We start from the raw sequence: 19328 nt of genomic DNA, 5'->3' as shown, positions 1-19328 counted from the left end.
TTGAATTATTAAAGGTAATACCAAGTGCCACTTCAGTGGTCTATTATATCCTAGGACAATATCTTGGTCATGTGAAAACCAAGAGTACTGTAGATCTCTGCCTCCTTTCCAGTGGTTTCCATAGTCTAATGGTGTGCTTCCCTCCCCCAAACAGTCCAGTATCTGAAGGCACGTCAGGAAGGAGCCGGTGTACATAGAACTTGCCTTCCGACTTGTGGCGTGCCCACCTTTTCCCTGTGGCCAATCCATAAAGAAGTCAACATAACATGTTGTCACCATCTAATGGATGTAGGCCCAAGGAATAATGACAGTGAGCAAAAGCAAACTGCATCCCTTCTCAGTGTCTGAGAACCAGCATTAATAACAAGAACAGCAACGACAAGGGCCACCTCCACCACCACCACCACCACTGTAACTAGTGTGCTACCTGCCAGGCCCTGTGCCAAGCACCTGACCTTCATGGTCCCCAGCAGTTCTGTGAGGTAGGTCATGTTCCCCACATTTTACAGATGAGGGTCAGAGAGAAAAGTATCCCACCCAATGTGCTAGAAACTGATGAACATGGAATTCAAACTCAGGATGATTCAACTCAAAAGCTTGCGCTGCTAGACCATCATGACAAGCGCAGAGAGACAGAGAGAACACTGCTGGCATGTTCTCTTTCAAAACCAAAACAGACAAGAAACTGCTTTCTCTAAAAGAATGGGAAAGGGGTTTGGGATACTCCAGCTTTTTATCATCTTACTCCTGAACAAAAGAATGAAGGTGACAAGCTGGCTGTTTGCAGCTGGGCATTATGATGTCTTCTCTTGAAAAGACTTATTCTCCACTGCATGAGGTTCTGCTGTACTTGAAAGGGGTAGTAACAGTTTCCTTTAGTATCAATTGGTCATTCTCTAAAGAGGTGTAGCTGAAGATCAGGGTGATTTCTCTGTCTCAAAAGCTACTATTGAAACCTTCCTTTTAATCTTTAACCACAATGCTTATATAAGGAATCTTTTCTGTTATTCAACAGTTAACATCTTACCACACACCATGTCAAAGTTCTTGGGTTTATCAGTCTTTGCTGGGAAGCAATAATCTTCCACTGAGTTGTTGACATTAAAAGCCTGGGAGCTCTCCTAATCACCTCCCTCCCCTCTCCCACAGAACCGGCCTTTCATTGGGCCTACCTAGTCTACCTTCTAGATACCAAAGCCACCACTGCCTCAGGGCCTCTTTATTTCTCCTGGGACCAGACCTGTCTCACTAGTTTCTTTTCCTCCAGACTTTCCATCTTTAAATCACCTTCCCAAATGCAGCCAGAATGGTCTTTCTCAAACACAGAACTGCTTTGGTCCCAGCTCTGCCTTTAAAATTCTTTATTAGCTCCCCACTACCTTTGGGGTCCTGTTCAAACTCATGAGCATCCTCACATATGCTCTCCAATCAAAGAATCCCAAGTACATCCTTGTGCAAATTAGACCAAAGCACCTCCTTCCCCAGGTGGATGCAGCTGCTCCGGGGACCAAAGCCTGGGCTGGATGTCAGCCCTGCTCCCACCCCATCTCTGCAGGTCTTTTAGTAGGTGACTCATGCACAATCTGCCCCACAGTCCTGACCTAAGGTTCTCACCCAACATCTCTTGGTTTACTTTGTCTAGAATGCCTTTATCTACCTACTAAATGTCTCTATCTAGCCCCTATTCATCTTTGTAAAAATTAAGACAATCATCCCTCTACAAAAAGCTTTCAACTCTTCTATGCTACCAGAAAAACTTCGTCATGCCTTTCACAGATTTTCTTGTTGATGTATTTCCCCCACCAGACGCTGCATTCTGGGAAATCAAAGACCCTGTCTTTCAGACATGCATGCCCATAAAGCCCAGTACAGTGCCTGGCAGAGTACAGATCAATAGTTGCTAAATGTCAAATGAATTGGGAGGCTTTCTTAGTCTTGTCACCGTGTAAAATCCCCAGTATTTTGGAGATTAGGCCAAGGAGGTCTGCTTCGTCAGATTACATAATCCCAATTCAGATACCAAGAATCTAGATTGCGTTTGGCAGTTATTTCATTGACAACTAAGAACAAGCGTCTTGGACGCCAACTGCCTGCCCTCTCCTGACAAGTTGGCTAATACGTCTGTCACAAACTGTTGTGCCCTTCACTGGTAACACACCCTTCTTTCTTCTTCCCCTTCTAGACTTGTTCCGTCTCACAAGAGCCATCCAGCTGGACGGTGAGTGTGTGGGAATTTGTGGTACTCTCTACTTTCATGAACGTTTGGATATTTCATCATAAAAAATAGATATTAAAAAATAAAGGTATTTATCCTACTGAACCAGAGACTCCACTTCTTGTATGTCCGCCTTCCACAGGAGTTTCCTCATTAGTCCTTCCTGGCTCTCCCATTGGCCTGCCCCCGATGCCCACACTGATTTTATTTATGACTTCACTCAGCTCTTGCAGTTACTCCCTCCTAAATCCCTCACTAATTCCCTGATCCAAACCCAGAATTCTCTTCTATGTAAATCAGGCCAAAGGGAGTGGAGCTGCCAGATTTTAATTTCCTGCCAAAGGCACTTGGACATCTGAAACCTAGCCATTTTACTTAGGAAAAATGAACTTTTCAATTTGGTACACAGTCATTTTAGGAAGGACTGGGCAGATATCACACGCTTTTAATCGGAAATAGATGTTATTATCTCCCTGTTCGCAATTATTCTGGGAGACCATGGACCCCACCAAGCCCCTGCTGAAGGAGTGAGGCTGCACCAGCTCTTCCTTGGCTACAAGCAGAGCCTTTCAGGTTGTTGCCTGTGGCACTTGGAACTGGGGCCCAGAGGCTGAGTTAATCAGGTGATGAAAACTCAGAGCTGTGAGTACACACTAGAGTTCCAAGATGGCTTGTGGAGAGCCAGGGCTACACATGAGCGGATGTGGAGGGATAGACACCCAGACGTTTGGGGAAATGCGTCAAACACGATGTTGTTATTTTTGTTGCCAATGATACAGTGATAATGAATTCACAAAGAAATTTACGTGAAAATGGGAATTTCTTAGAAAGGCCAAAGATGGAAATGGCCTCAGGGATTGAAAAATGGTGTCAGGTGATCACTCGCCCTATCCGGCACCATCTTTGTGTTGTGTGTGTGTGCATGTGTGTGCATGTGTCTGTGTCTGTCTTGGCCTCTACATCTCACTCTTCCCCAACTTTCCTCCTGTCCCCATTTTCCTACAGCAAATAGGATTTTCCTTCAGGGTGTGGGTAGAGGGGGAGTAATACAGAAAACAGCCACAGAACAGAGAACTTTATGTTTATGTCTTCCCCTACCAGCCATGTCAAAAGAAAGAAAGCTCTGCCTTCTCTTAGTCTGTCTATAAAATCTCAGGGGAGGACTTTGATACGCTTGGCTTGGACATGTGTTAATCTGATACAGGCCCGTGTGATTGTTTACTCAATGGTCACTTTCCCCTTCTTCTTCACAAACTTAATTCTGATCCCACTACAGTACCACATGACTATGTGCTCAGGAAGGTGGATTCTTCCATAGCCCCAAGAGATAAATCATTCTTGATTTACACCAGTGATGATACTCTGATACCCCTGTCAGTTACTATTCTAGGTATGAGTATAAGCTACTACCCTATCTGGTGAGATCTGACACAAAGATAAGTTTGAAGGAGGGCTTTTGGAAAAGTGCTCCTCCTTGGGAAAAGAACACAAAACTGGACTCCTTCCTGCCTTTGGACAAAATTGTAAGAGTGTGATGGCTGGAGCTGCAGCAGCCATCTTGTAATCAGGAGGAGCAAATCTGGGGATGAAAATCATCATGCTAAGAATGGTAGAATGGAAATAGATAAACCTAGAGCTTGGTGATATCACTATACTATTCAATTAATCCTAGAACTGTGTTTTCTGGAAAGTCAATCTGCAGAAAATGTAATGGAACTGATGTTTAAAGTCAACTGAAATGAGAAACTATGTAGTCTATGAGAAAGTTAATAGCCATCTACTTGTTAAGTCATAATAAAGGCTAATGACCTCCTACTATGTGTCAGGCAGTGTTCCAAGTGCTTCATATGTATTACATCATTTAATCTACACAACAACCTAACAAGGTAGACCCTTTCAATATTCTCTACTTTTCAGATGGATAAACGATGTCTGGGATAAACGATTCATTCAGTGTCACAAACTCAACAATGCCAAGGTGGGAACTCACACTCAGGCTACTGACTTCTTCTGACTTAATCATTAGGTTAAACTTTGAAGTGATTCTGGCTTCCCACAATCAGACATCACAGCATCCCTCATATCTTTAAAAAAAAACCCTCTTTTTTTGTGAGCCATTCTGAGTGCATTTACGTGCACTGCACCCAGGTGTTCCCCTAGGCTCATGCTTTCCTCCGCCACCCCATAGTAAATCTGTGAGTCTCAATTTCATTCAATGTGAAATGCACTGAGTCCAAAACCCACCTTAAAACCTGTGTTTAGTGGAATTCATGGCACCCCAGATTGTTCTTTCCCCAATTGTCATATCAGCAAATGCTGGTTTGAGTTTTGGGGGGCCATTTTTCCAGTATGATGTGACTTATTTATTGAAATATCAATGAGCACCTAAAAGGGATGAAATTGTTGACACTGGTTCAGATAATCACCCCCTTATATTCTCAGCTCTAATTTTATCTGTTTTATAACTTTTCAGTTTTTGCATCTAGTGACACCCTGCAATCACATATGTGTCTCTGTGTCTCTGTGAGATCAGAAAGGCATTTCTATGGCCTTACTACTGTTTATTCATGTCACACCCTAACTCCCTCTCTCATTCAACAAATATTTGAGTATCTGCCATGCCCCAGGCGCTATGCTGGGCACTGGGTATCAACAGAGTACATTCCCTGCCCTCACAGAGGGCAATAAAGTGTAACAATATGCCAGATCGCTTTCTTCCCTAAATCAACAGAGTGCTAAACAAATGAAAAAGCTGCGTGGGACTAGACAAAGCATTTTGTGGGCACACCAATGTAGGAGTTCAGAGTGCAGGCCCTGCTGGCCAACTGCCTAGGTTTAAATCCCAGCTGTGACTGTGTACCTTGGGTTAGTTACTGAAGCGGTACACAATTGTTTAACCTATTAAATGGGGATTAAAATTGTAGTTTTGTCATAGGGTCGTTACAAGAGCATTTCATAAATCATGTAGAACATAGTAAGTACAATGTAAGTGTTTATTCAAAAAGAAAAGTGAGTAATCGTCTACTGTACCCATTGATCATAATTAAGCAACTTTGCAGCAAGCCCTGGCGATTTGACCGCACGCTAACTTCGGAATTTGCGAAGGGGAGGAGAGCTTTGTCAGTGTTGAGGAGGACAGGGGCTCCCGGCTCAGGACCAGGGTCACCACTGCAGTACAGTGACTCCCTTGGCTCCAAGTAATGTGGAGCCTCCACAATCAGAAATGTTTTTTCTTGTTCTCAGAACCTCCATGCCAAGTGTCGGCTAAAAAAAATTTAAGGTGACTTGTCCTGTGGAATTTACTTTTCAAATAGCACATCTGGGAAGAAACTAGAAGCACAGATTTAAAAGTCATCTTAGAAGTCAAGCTGTTAAGTTAGACTGAAATGACCGATAGCCTTTCTGATGATTAGTCACCCAGCCTGTGGTGGAAGTTTTCCATCGATGAGAGTGAACATTTTTAGAGAGCCTATTCCTTTATTGGTCATCTCTAGCTGTCGTCAGGCACTTCCTTTTTTTGTTCCCAAATCACTCATACTGGTTCTGTAGCAAGGATAACCTCAATGCCAAATGATAGTCTTCAAACCCTCAGAGAACAGGATTCTCTCTCTTCTACTTTCTGAGCTAGTCATCACTTGACATGAGTTATGACCAAAACCCTTCCAGTTGAAAGGAGGAGATCAACAGAATCTAGACCCTCAGAGGGGTGTCCAGGACGATCATTGTGAGAGAGGGTTCTTGAAGTGACCTGGAAAACCAATCTTGCTTCTGGGCTCTGCAGAGAAGGAAAAGGCATTGACTCCTAGTTTTTATTTTATCTGCAATAGGCTTCTACCCAACCTGGAATCCTGTGGCTAGAGAAGGGTATCAGTATCAAAACTCAAACACGAGTACATCACGGTATCATGTGAATTCAGTGGAATTCAACAGAACTTTTGTAGCTGAAACTTAAACCAAGTGTATCAAATACACCTGTCCCTAGAGAGTATAGACTTAGTTATAGAAACAATGGTTTAGTTTAAACAAGGCCAGTTTTCAAAAACTAAGTTTTCCCTTCCGTATGTGAGAAGTTATAGAATGAGAACCTTCTTAGGTGATACAACTGAATACTTAAGAGGCCAAGATTGGGAGTTTAAGTCTCATGAGAAGAATCAGCTTTGATCAGAACAAACCTCTCTTCCATGTGCTCTCATTGTTCTATCTTTAAATCCCATTTAGAGGTAACAGTAAAAAAATGGACAATCTCTAACAATTATGAAAGATATTCTATATGGTAGTTCATTGAGCAAAAGACTTTACACAGATTGTTTTATTTTTACCTTTCTAACAGCTCCATGAAGTAAGTACTTGTAGTGGTCAACAGAGTAAAAGCCAAACGCCTTCCATTGATCCAGAAGGCACTCACCTCTGGCCACTGCCTCTTGGCTCTTTCATACCACACAGTGTCATCTGTACTCCCCGCCCAGGGCCTTCACACTTGCTGTTCTCTCTGCTTGGAGTGTTCTTCCCCAGCTCATGCCCAGGCTCAGGCTTCCACTCCCTCTAAGCCCTCCTTCAAATATCACTGTCTTACTGGGGCCTGTTCCAGCTTCTGTTCAGAAAATTGCAATGCCCCCTCTGCCACTATACGCCATACCTCCCTGCATTATATTCTTCAATAGGAGGTACCATTTCATAGCCTTCAACATAATGGACTTACTTGGGAGTTTGGTTTTTAGCTCCCTCGACCAGAATATATTCAAGGGTTTTTGTCTATTTTTGTCCATGACCTAGAAGCACAGCAGGCACATGATAGGCAGCCCATAAATATTTATGGGGTACATTTTATACATGAGGCAGTAGGTTCAGAGAGGATAAATGGTCATGCCTTTTATAGAAAGAAAGACTCCATTAGGAACCCACATACCAGAATCAGACTCGGACTATATGTCCTTCTCCCAAGGGTTAGTGGCATCACCTTTGACCATCAGGGGCAAATGTGATCGGCGTCATACTTCATGAATAGAAGAAATACATGCTGATGAACAAGACTACAGAGACATAGTCCTTGCACGTATATCTTCAGTAACTACATATGTGTGTGCAAAATCAACTTAAGTGTTTTGTGACTCTCCTGGGAAATTTTATTACATAAGACTTGAGGGAAACTAAGAAATGTCAAACTGAAAAATGAAGAGAATATAAAAGTTCTCATGAACATATTTTCCCAGGGTTGGACAATGGCAAGAATGACAGCATATAACTCTCCTTTACAGATGTCATTCAGATTCAAGGGGCATTTCCCAGAGTTCCTCTTGTGTGACTGTATGTAACCTTCCTGACAATGCAGAAATCCAATTTGCAGAGGAGGAGCTGTGCTCCTCTGTAAAATAGCCCAGTAAGGGGCAGACGTTGGAACAGAATATATCTCTTTTGTCTCTGGCTGGCATGCCTGCCCTGTACACACAGCGGCTAGTGAGGCCTCAGGTGTTGATTAGTTTACAGGGTCTTGTATCTTGAGGAAATAACACAATTTTGGTTCATGGCTAACTTAATACCTCACCAATTAAAAATTTAACACTACCCGTATCACTTCCCCTCCCTCTTTTTCTAAGGTCAGCTGTTACACAGATTTGAGAGATTCCTACTGGAGCCCATACATCATCACAGTAAAATTAGTGTCTTTGTCTGAAGTTCATTTCATTAACTAAACAGCCAGGCTTAAAGTTCACATTATTACAGAGGAAAAACGCAGCTGCTGACAGGATTGCTAAGAGCAACAAATACCAAGAAAATCTCAAAACTCTGATTGCTTTTTCTTAACCGTATTTTTGCCAGTTATTTCTCCATAGCTTCAGAAACTTGTTTTCACCTCCGCTCTTTCCCAAAAAATGAATTCTGCCCTTTGGTGGGGTGGGGGTGGGGCACAGAATTAAGACCTCAAAACCAAGTACAAATTGCTCATTTAAAGCATGGGAATGAAAGATACAGGGGTGCTTTCTTCCTTAAAGCCTCGTCGCTCTGCAGAAAGAATCCGAATCCTGTCCTGATTCTTTTTGAGCGCTGGAGCAGTTTTGGAGGTTTTTTGTTAGTTAATTTTAATTAAAAAAAAAAAAAGCACCATTCTTGAAAAGCTGTTGCTATGAGACTTCCTGGGCCTCAACAGATGGTCACAGAACAGTCCTCAGCCCCAGCGTGGGGCTCTGAAGCCCTCCACTCAGGCATCCCATTAACATTCCTGGAATACCTTCGGGGACGGTTTGGGCCTGCCGCCTTCTGACTGGCTCACCCGCAGCTCCGGGGCTGGCCTCCCTTGTCAAGGGGCCTGGGCTGAAATTTGTTATAAATGAATGATCAGGCCTCTCTAGGAAAGAGCCATAGCCCTTTAGTTATTAAAAGGGACAGAGGATGCTGCCCCTTTCAGTTTAGGCTTCAGGCAAACTTGACCCACAAACCCCTGGGGTTTTGAGTTGTTCAGGAGAGCTGGCAGGCACACATGCATATGCAGGCACACATACATGTGCACAAACACACACTTGCACACACATGAACATGCACCACACTCCATACCCAATTCATTTCATTGTTTGTAAGCCTTGGAGCCCCACCCAGTCACCGAGTGATCCCTCGAAGAAAGCCGCAGATTTTTGGACTGCAGCATTTCGGGCTGAGGGAGAGGTGTAAAGGAATTCTGATTTTTCTTTCAACAAAGAGACATAACAGGAAAGAACTGCATGGCATTTGAAATTCTACTTTCTCACCAACTTCTTGGTGCTGCTGGACAAATCATTGCATTTCGTCCCTTTCTCCTGTCTCCCACACTGGGAAGACATTGTCATCATGACACGGGGATGATGACACTGACCTCTGTGCATCCGGTAGAGGAATGAATGAGCCACAATTCATAAACAACTGGGAAACGACTGCTTAAGTATTGGATCAGTGAGCCCAGCCTCCACTGCTCTGACCAGAGCAAAGGTCAGAGAGGAGCTTGGAGACCCACACCTCTGACTCTAACTGCTGGGACCCCCCCACCCCCACCCCTGAGGGGCTGGTCCAGAATTCTAAACACTGGTTTGGGTGGGAAGGGTACACTGGTAGCTTTATTTGGTCACTAAAGAGCTTTGGTACTTGGAAAAAAACAAGTAATTCTAAACAGCCATAGTGTTTCAGGGTGGGGCTCATTTAAATTCCATCCCCAGAGTTGTGGCTTCTAACCCGGGGCCTGGAGTATACAAGCGAAGTCCTACTTAAGTGTCTGACGCCAGCACTCACTTGGTCACTTGACAGGACACCAGAGCCATCAGAGCAATCCTCCCAGTCTCAGTTCACAGAGGTTCATAAAGAGCTTTTCTCCCAATGATATCAGATGATACGCCACCATCGTCTGACGTTCATTTTTTAATCTTATCTGTCCAACTCAGAAGCAAAATGAGTTGAGCCTGCTCAGGTTCCTGCTTTCCAAAATCATCCATTTGTCCTGAGATGCAAACGTTAGGATTGTTGAAAGTTTTTTGTTTAAAAAAAACAAAACAAAACATGCCTTTGAGAGGTTTAGCAGAACAAAGAATGCCAACTTTTCCATATTAACCAGTGACCTTTTAGTGAAGCCATTTATAGAGGAGTGGAGATGAGGAAACTCTTTTTCCATGTGTCTAGGGCTAAGGGTTCCCAGCTGGCTCATCCAGTCCTTATGGCCATAGCACATCGAGCAAACGGGAGGTTTCCCCTCTCGCTGTTCAGCCTCTGAGCTCACAGGGCTCTCCAGCTCAGAAAAGTCAAAGCAAAGGCTGAGATCCGGGACTGTTTTTAAGGAAGGGAAGTGGGGAGAAGGAGAGTTGCCGGGAGGGAAGTGTCTGACGTGTGCAGCTTTCATTTGCATAGCTGAACCTTTCAAGCAGAGCCAATGGGACACACAGCGTGTGTCGGGGAGGGGGAGGCCCAGTGTGTTCTATTGTGCCTCATTGTGCGCTACCCACAGCACCGGAGGGGACACGCAGCGGTGGAGGAGCCTGGCAGACATTCCACAGCTCCAGAAGGGGGAAGAATGAATTTAAGATACTTCATCCCTCGCCCCAATCTAATTCTCTAATGATACTGTTCTTGGGGTGAACTATATTTTAGTTGTTAACAGTTGAGCTAAATTACATAGTTGGGGGTCCCTGGGACTCTGCAGATATGTGCAAGGGCTTTCTATACGCTTAATGTAAAAAATGTGGTGTTTCTTCTGACTTTATTTTCTTTTTCACTAGCGATAAAGAGGTTTACAACTAGTTTTCTCTTCCTTTCTGTACCTTTTCAGGAAATGGGGTTTTTGTTTCTTTTTTTTAACGAGTAGTGTGTTTTGATGTGTTTTTTTTTAAGATAGTGGTTAAGGCTATTTATCCTTATCCGTACAAAAATGACTTATGCTTAATCCAGGAAATTACCTTTGATTTATACATCTTTTGACTTATACACTCTCTAGGTGTAATTCATAAGCAAAGGTAAAATTTTGAAATTTAAATCAATGCTAAATATATATTTACTAGTTTCCCAATGTTCATTTCTCCTTTAAGTCCTTCAACAATGTAATGTTTCAGTTGTCACCAGCCATCTGTCCTATTTGCACACACATCACATTAAAAATGACTGCTGGAGACGTGTGTGGTGACCACATTTCACCCCATGGGTAATGTCATTAATGATGCTTTTAATCATCAAAGTAGTCGTTTTTAGTATTTATATTTAGCATTACTAACATGTTGATCTTATTATAGAAAAATATTTTCATAAAGATGAGTTAACTAACATCTAAGGAAGACGAAAATTTCCAAATGACTACAAACATTGGAAGAAAAAGACATATTTCAGGATGATTAACATAGATTTTGAGTGAATGGTTTATGAATGCTCATCACCTCTTTCCACCACCTCTATCTCGTCTCTCTACCACTATTTACTACTTAAATAGAATCATTCAGAATTGGAGAACACCTTTGTTTCCTGAAGGTGTTTATATCTTTGGAATTAATAAGGTAGAAAAAGTAGCTTCAGAACTTCTTTGGATTTACAAATGGACCTTTATTCATTTACAAAAAGTTTACATTAAAAAAAAGCAAAGAGAAAATGACTCCCTTCCTATTAGGACCAAACAGGCAGGACTGTGAGGAACTGGTTCCGAACCACCGGTCTTTTTACCATCCTTGGATTACTAAACCCTAGAGTGGCGAGGATGCTGACAGCTGTCCAAGAGGGACAGGAGGATGGCCCTGGATATGTTTGTCAATCAACTTACAGGTGAAATAAAATCATAGTAGAGCTGAAGTGTGATCCGAAATACGGCTTAATAGTCCTAAGCATCTGCTGCTCCAATGTGAGTGCTTGTGTTCATCACCTGACTTTCTCTGGAACGTAAGGATGAGTAGGGAGCAAAGTAAGATAATCAACCCCCAGGCTGAAGTGAAACTCACTCATTCCCTGACGGTGAACAAATCTTAAAAAGAAAAACTGCTTTCAATTACAACAGGAAAAGTTAAAGGTACCTTTAAAATGAGCGGCAATTAGAATGAGACTAGAAATCCTGGGGTTGCATGATTGGAAGGAGCCAGGATATCCAGCCCGACTTTGTGTTACTATACAAGCTGGCGCATGGATATTTGCCGGCCCTACTTAACAGTCGCTTTTTCTATCTGCACTTGAGCTCCACATCAAATAGGGAGGTGCACGCAACGTTGCGTCAATTGCCTGCAAGGGTTACAGTAATTTGACAAGTACCCCCTTTCAAATTCACAACTTTACTTACGCATTATGTCATTTTTGCAAGCACATTCGACAGCAAATGACTTAGTGATTTCATCATAAAGGCCTAAATTAAACTTCCCTGCCTCTCATAATTTACCTTTTCCATACTGGCCATTCTGTCAAGATAAATGTAGACTATAATTTTGAGAAATATCTGGTTTAAAATGGACTTACCTTAAGGAAGTCTAAGCTAGCGTTTCCATTGTCCACAGTTGTTTGTTGGACATCTCTGTCCAGCGTGACACTGGGCCAAGCTGGCCCAGAGAGGGGGCTCAGTGGTTTGGGAAAAGAGGCAGAGAAGCACAATTCCAGCCCGAAAAGAATCCACAGGAGCCAGGGCCAGGAAGGCGAAAGCTAAGACACAGGTGTCTGACACCGAGGAGGCACCTCTGCTCGGAACCTGCAATCAAACGGCTGCCCTGATTAGCCAAATACAAAAGGCAGTTCGGATTACTGCCCTCCTCCCAGCCAATCACCGGCCAGCCTGCCTGACAGCAGCAGGCCCCTCATGCAAGGGGAAGTACGCAGGGCCAGAACCTGGGAACTGGTTTCTACAGTAGCCACTGGCAGCCCGGTCCTGCGCGCACTCCTGCCCCATTGGCACTCCCGTCCCACGTGCACTCCTGCCCCACACTCCAGAGCAGCTATTTGTCAGGCTGTTGCAAGGACAACTGTGGTAACGGGTAAGCGTTCTGCCCTTCTCCAAAGAGTGTCGCTCTAGGTCCTTTGACTCATAAACAGCGTGGTGCTCTGTGATGACAATTAAGTGAAGGTAAGAGAATGAACAGCCTTGGCAGCTCTAACTGCTGAGTGCCCCTGTCTGCTCTTCCACCCGTTCCTGGCCAGTCTCCACTCCAACTGCTTTGCAGCTGAATAACTTCAATTTTCAATTTTCCATGGTTTTTGCAAGCAACAGTTTTTCACAGAAACTAGAAGAGACGGAGAATCACATAAAAAGAAAAATCTTTTTGCAGTCATTGTTTCCAGCAATAAAATACAAACTTGTAAAAAATCACCTCAGACACAGAAATCTACCAAGATACTACTTGTAAAAAAACACACACACACAACAAAACACTGCATTTTAAAATTCACTGCACTGGAGCACCTGGCAGCTCACCTTTGTGGGCGGAGTCATAACAGGTCCCTAAACTGCTACTAATTACAGGAATTTTCCTTAACTCTATCTTCCACACCACATCTGAGCCCCTGAAACTGCAGCCCTTCACAGATGTATGGATAAGTAGAGCTCGATTCGAGTTTTGGTATTTGTCCCAGACCAAACGCACAGGCGTCAGCTTAACAGCAACCACGGACACAAAGAGAGGAAAGGACTAACGCACACAGAAAGAACACGGACTCCGAGTCTGAGTTCACGGGTATGAAATGCATTTTCATTACTTCATAGCTGCCGTGGTGGGGAACTGGATCCGCAGATCATTTGTAAACCTCCTTGCTAAAGAGTCTTTAAAAGACGTGCTCATTATTTTTTAGATGAGGAAAGAAAGGAGAGGGAAAGGAATGCGCATACAAAATCAGCGCTGAATTCTGAGCTCACAGGGGCCAATATCCTCTAAATACAGTAGTGATTTCTACAGACAAGAAGGAAGGCTGAACCAGCCTCGAAAATGGCATTGCTTTCCGTGTTAATTTTGAAACCGTGTTAATTTTGAATGTTTTATTTAAAGACTGTTCCCATATTAACTAGAGAGACTATCTCTACAGGATGTTATGTTCCATTTGAATTCCAGAGCTATTTATATTCCTATAATGTCGAACCCAAGGAAATAGAATTGAGGCCGGCGTCAGATGGGAACAGCCGCTGGGGTGGGGCAGAGAGTCATCTTTCAGAAGAGAGGCCTCCCACTAGATCCTGCACCATAGAGACATTCTTTCAAAAGTAGCCTTCTTTCCTTTTAGGAAGGCAAAATTCCTATCCCAGTTTTGTGTTCTCCTCCCCCTGCCCTTACAACCTCCCCAAACACAACTGAGTTGCTTCTCCTTTCATCATAGGCTGCTCCCACCAAGCCAGAGTTCAAGAGCAGCCAGGCCATGACATTAATTTTGACCGTGTCAAATTCAACCCTCTGTCACTGACCAGGAGCTCATCTCCACAGTGCAGAATGGCAGCCAGGGATGCGCGCCACCCGTTCATCACAATTAGCTGTCTAGTCTGGGAGTGCTGTTCCCTCACACAGCGGAGCGTTCACAGTGGTTTAAAGGAGCCAGGGCTACTCCCTCCTCGTTTCTCCAGAAATTTCCTCGCAGTCCAGCTCTGTCCAGTCGAAGCTCACTTCAAATCTACTCTCCACCAAGTTCCCTGTGACAGCAGCCTCAACCAACTGGAGGCTCCAGGAACTGTCCTCATGGATGCTGTGTCACATTGGAAGAGAGGACATTTCTATGTGATATTTCTATATCTCTAGAAAAGCTAAAGCAAGCAAGTTAATAAAAAAATTATACTGAAGCAATTATATCCCCTGTCCTTTCGCAGATTAGGAGATGACTAAGGGAACCATTGTTATATTCACACAGAACAGATGCCTGTGTAGTATTAGATGGAACCACGAAAAATTATCTATATTTGATAACTTTTGGTCTATTACAATAGCAATTTCATGTGATTCCACCTGTAGTTGAAGTGTAGTTAACCACTACACAACTAGTAATTAACTATGTGTCAGTAGTTACTATGTTACATTCTCTAATCATTACCACAATTCCGTAAGATAAATCCTATAATTATTGTTACAACTTTACAGAGAAGAAAGGGAGACGTGTGCGGGGGGGGGGGGTGTTAAGTAAGCTGTTGAACACTTTACAGCTAGCAGGCTGCAGAGCTAGGGGGTCCACACCCTGGCAATCTGACTCCAGAGCCCAGACTTTGAACTACCACCCTGTAAGGAAGGAGAATCTGAATTCTGACTTTGGCATTCACTAGCTTTGTAACCCTGTGCCAATGACTAAACTTCTGTAAGCCTCAGTTTTACCTCCTCCTGAAATGGGACTGATGATAGGACCTAACTGCTGTAAGGACGCAGTGGGTAGTGGAAGTTAAGCACTTGGCCCTGAGCCTGGCTCGTGCAGAGAGCTCCAACATTACCTGACAGCAGGGGTGTGGGCAGAGTGACCGCTCTCCCACTTCCCCCAGATCTGAAGTGAGAAAGTGAGACAGCACACTGTGTGTCTCCTCTACCCTTTGGTGGTCTGGCAGCCCCTCATGGACCGAAGGACATGGAGTCTGGGGTTCTCAAGTCTGGAAGTGACGCCCTTCGCGTCCTTGCACATGACTTTGGCCCATAGGAAGTTCTCACACTGGAGAGGTGCACCAGTTATTTTCATCCACACCATGCCGCCTCCCCACCCCGTAAACCCTGCCCTCACCCCATCTTCTCTCTCCTGCTTGCTCCACTTGGGACTTCTATGAGAACCTGGAATGCTCGCACAAACATCTTAGATTTCACATATATAACCTGCCTAGCTGGCTTCTTTGGCAAGCAGCTGCAGAGGGTTACACAATCCATGCTTGAAGAAGCACTGATGATTCAATCTGGAAGCAGTGTTGCGGAACCCAGAATGCACTGGTTCTGCCACTGACCTGCTTGGTGACCTCGAGCAAGTCACTGTCGTCTCTAGGCTCTAGTCTTCACTCTAATCCAGAACATCACCAAGTTTCTCCCCACTACTGGTATCAGTGGTGAAGAGAAATGAAAGAATAGACTAGATGAGTTTTTGAAGAAATATGCTTTTAAAAATGTTTCCTTTTCTCTAAAAGCTGGTGGCTTATTCATTCAGGCACTGCCTGTTTCCTTCTGATAACCTTTTAAAAAAACAAACTCACAGACAGAAGAGGTTTATGGTGCTCTGTTGACAAACTGCAGACCAAGATAGATGGCCTTGACTTCAGAACACCAGATTTCCACTGGTATTTCCCTGAATGATTTGCACATGTCCTTGTATGGCGCCGGTTTGTGATTTGAGATGGGGGCAGGGTCTATGGAGAGAAAGCCTCCCCCCAACATGAAGAGGATTTTTAATTTCTTTGTGCCTCTGCCTGACACTCATACTGTTCTCTAGTGGCTCCGGGTAGGTTCGTTCACTACGGAAGGTAGATGTGGAGAAGTGCGTGGTGCTTCCTCACCTTGCATTTTGATGGTACGCTCCAGAAGCCCAAAATACTTCCACAGAGAATATTTTGAAAAAGCAAAAGTTTGTCCTCAGTACTCTCAGGAGAAATTGAACTTTATGAGTGGAAGAGATAAAAACAGCCTGTTGGCCACTGGTCTCCTTTCTTGCCGTGGAGTGCTCACCACCTTCTAGCCCACTGTATAATTTACCTATCTATTGTGTTTATTTTTCATTCCTCTGCTCAGAAGAATGTCAACACGAGGACAGATGTGTTTGTTTTGGCTGAGTTCTAAGCACCTAAAGCAATGACTGGCTTATATAGATTCTTAATAAATTCAGTGTTGTAAAATCACGTTCATAAACGACCCGGGTAGCACTGGTGCCCTGCACATCTTGCTGGTCAAAATCACAGTGTGTCCTTAGGAGGAAGATACAATGTCGAACAGATCGCACCAGTGAGCACAGTCACAATAACCCAGGTGACGATGATGTGTAAGGCAAAAAAAGTAAAAAAAAATGGGGGGGGGGTTCAGAATTAGTTTAGCACAACTGCAAATTTTCATGTAGAAGTTCCATGAACTGGGTGGTGATCCTAGAGAAAGTCTTAATAAATTCAGTTTCTCTTTTCAAGTCCCCTTTTGATTAATTTCATGGGAAAGTGTATGTGTGGGAGAACTCCAGGTGTGCCTGAAGGAGTCAGGCTCTGGAACACACTCGAAGGCAAGTGGACAGACAGCACTTGATCTAGGTTCCCTTTGAGCTCAGGTGAACATTTTTTGTCCCAATCTGACCACATGCTGCCATCAAGATTGATGAGCAAATGCCTACAGCATTGTGAAAGGTGTCGGTTAAGTCCAAATCATTATTGTGTAATACCTTGCCCGTATCATAACTGTAGGACTTTCAGTTCAGAATCAGATACATAATAACTGCACCACTTATGGTCCAGACACCAGAAGGCACGACATTTTTTCACTGATGGTGCTGCTGATACAAGTCACTGGCCAGAAGGTAGCAAATGAAGGCATTGAGCTCAGCCATCCCTTCAAAGTGCTGATATCCCCAATAGGGAGCCCCAACTTACTACTGAGCACTAAGAATAGCAGATAGAGAGAAATTATATCTGGGTTCACATTTTACCCATGGGGTGAAAAGAAAACTGGAGAAAGAACATTGAGGAGCACAACATTACTAATGATTCATTTCAATCTCTAGGAAAATGACACAGCTAATATAAAAAATAAATATGGTGTAAAAGTGACGACAACCAATGTCAGTTACATACTTACTACTTGGTAGGGTGTTTAGTACATATCAGGCAGGATACTGAGTACTCTCTATGTATACTTTGTTTTAACTCTTCCAATAACCCTGCTAGGGAGCTGCGGTTATTGTATCCACCAGACTGCTGAAGAACCTCAAGCACAGACAGATTAAAAATTTGCCCAGGATCATGAAACTAGCAAGTGGCAGCAACCGGGATGGAATCCAGGCTGTCTGATTTCAAAGTGTCTGCTTTTAAACATTACTGTCTCGGTTAGATTTGTTGTGGCTTGCAAATGGGACGTACATGGCATGTACAATATTTTGAAGCTTGGGGATTTTTCTGACTAGCAGATTTCTTCTTGGGGAGAATATGCTAGCCACCCCCAGCCAGATATCAGCAGAGGTGATCAGCTGAATGGCGCCAGACAGCAGTAACGAGAGAGGCTGTCAAGCAATTAGCCTGATGATAATTCAGTATGATAAAACCAGCTTCAAATCATAATTCAAACGGACAACATAAAGAACATTCTTCCTGAGCCTCTACCTTGTCCTATGGTACAAAGAAGCAGTTTGGATCACAGGAGGACTGGCAACCTCACAGGCACTGAAACGGGAGATATCCCAAGCAGGCAGTCTGTAGGCGATGTGGGATTTTTCATTCATTCAGGAAACAGTTCATGAGGGCGGGCTGCGGTGGGCACTGGAGAGATCAAAGAGAAGACACACCGATCCCCAGCCCTGGCTTCATGTCAGAAACTGTCAAACATCCTTCTGTTGGAAAAGATTCAGTCTGGGCAATTAGCTAGAGATGAAAAAAGTGGCAGGCGAAAGATCACAGGAAGCAGCGGGGCCCCGAAGCCAGCCAGAGAAAGGACATGTCACCTGAGGTGGGACCACACCACTTGAAGCTGGTGCTGCCAGGTTGTCTGATTTTTCCAGAAGTCAGAAAGCCAGAGTCTTATGTAAAACTTCCAGATTTTTAACGGGGATTAAACAAATCTTTGCAGGCCAAATATTTCTAGATCAAACAAATGTCTTCAGATCAAATACGTATGTAAGATGTAGTTTCCAAAGTCTGCAAATCGAAGAACTTGATTAAATTCATTGACAGATCTTGGGCTGTTTTTTGAGATTTTATTTATTTATTTTTTAGAGAGGGGGAAAGGAAGGAGAAAGAGAGGGAGAGAAACATCAATGTATGGTTGCCTTTTGCATGCTCCTCAACCAGGGACCTGGCCCACAACCCAGGCATGTGCCCTGACTGGGAATCAAACCTGTAACCCTTTGGTTTGCAGGCCGATGCTCAATCCACTGAGCCATGCCAGCCAGGGCCATTGACAGATTTTAAAAATGAGATTGTCTAGCTTTAATAGGGAATTTTTCTTTGAAAAAAGTTCAATCATAGTTGACAATAAATATTATTTTATATTATTATAGTTTCAAGTGTACAGCATGGTGATTAGACATTCATATAATTTACAAAGTGTTCCACCTAATAAGTCTCGTACCCACCTGGCACCATCCACAGTTACTATAATATTACTAACTATATTCTCTATGCTGTACTTTACATCCCCATGACTATTTTGTAACTACCAATTTGTACTTCTTAATCCCTTCATCTAATATTGAATTTGGTATGTGGAGACTTCTGATCCTTATGTACATACAACTCAAGTAATTTTTAACTTTTTCCTTTTTTTGTGGTTGATTTTTTTGGTATTAGGGTTTAACACACACAGAGTATGTAAGGTGCACTAATCCTATGTAAACAGTAAAAAATGATCTAGACTATTTTCAGCAACCATGTAAGGTTCCTTCTAGATGTTTCCAGTGTCCTTCACACTCTGCATGCCCACTTTTGACCTCTGCATCCATTAGCTTTGCCCATTGTTGCCTCATTCAGCTCTTAATCATGAGAAATTGATGACGGATTTAGTTGCTTCAGGTCTCAAAG

The 19328-nt window shown here is 43.4% G+C and overlaps 1 protein-coding gene across 3 annotated transcripts in view; it reads right to left on the bottom strand.

Moving 5' to 3' along the window:
* The window catches only part of SHROOM3 (shroom family member 3), a 283783-nt gene that overhangs the window by 149723 nt on the left and 114732 nt on the right, over positions 1-19328 (bottom strand). Inside the window, exon 1 of one of the 3 annotated variants that reach the window (XM_037050996.1) lies at positions 12152-12409. The exons of the other annotated variants lie outside the window; for them this stretch is intronic. The gene's annotated coding sequence lies outside the window, so the exon portion shown is untranslated. Of the gene's footprint in view, positions 1-12151; positions 12410-19328 lie in introns of those variants that run through there. 3 annotated transcript variants of the gene reach the window in all.

Source organism: Sturnira hondurensis, unplaced genomic scaffold (genome assembly GCF_014824575.4).
Source record: "Sturnira hondurensis isolate 20B ecotype Veracruz unplaced genomic scaffold, ASM1482457v3 Scaffold0007036, whole genome shotgun sequence".
In the NCBI taxonomy this organism is placed as follows: Eukaryota; Metazoa; Chordata; class Mammalia; order Chiroptera; family Phyllostomidae; genus Sturnira; species Sturnira hondurensis.
This window is presented reverse-complemented; position numbering and strand designations above follow the sequence as displayed.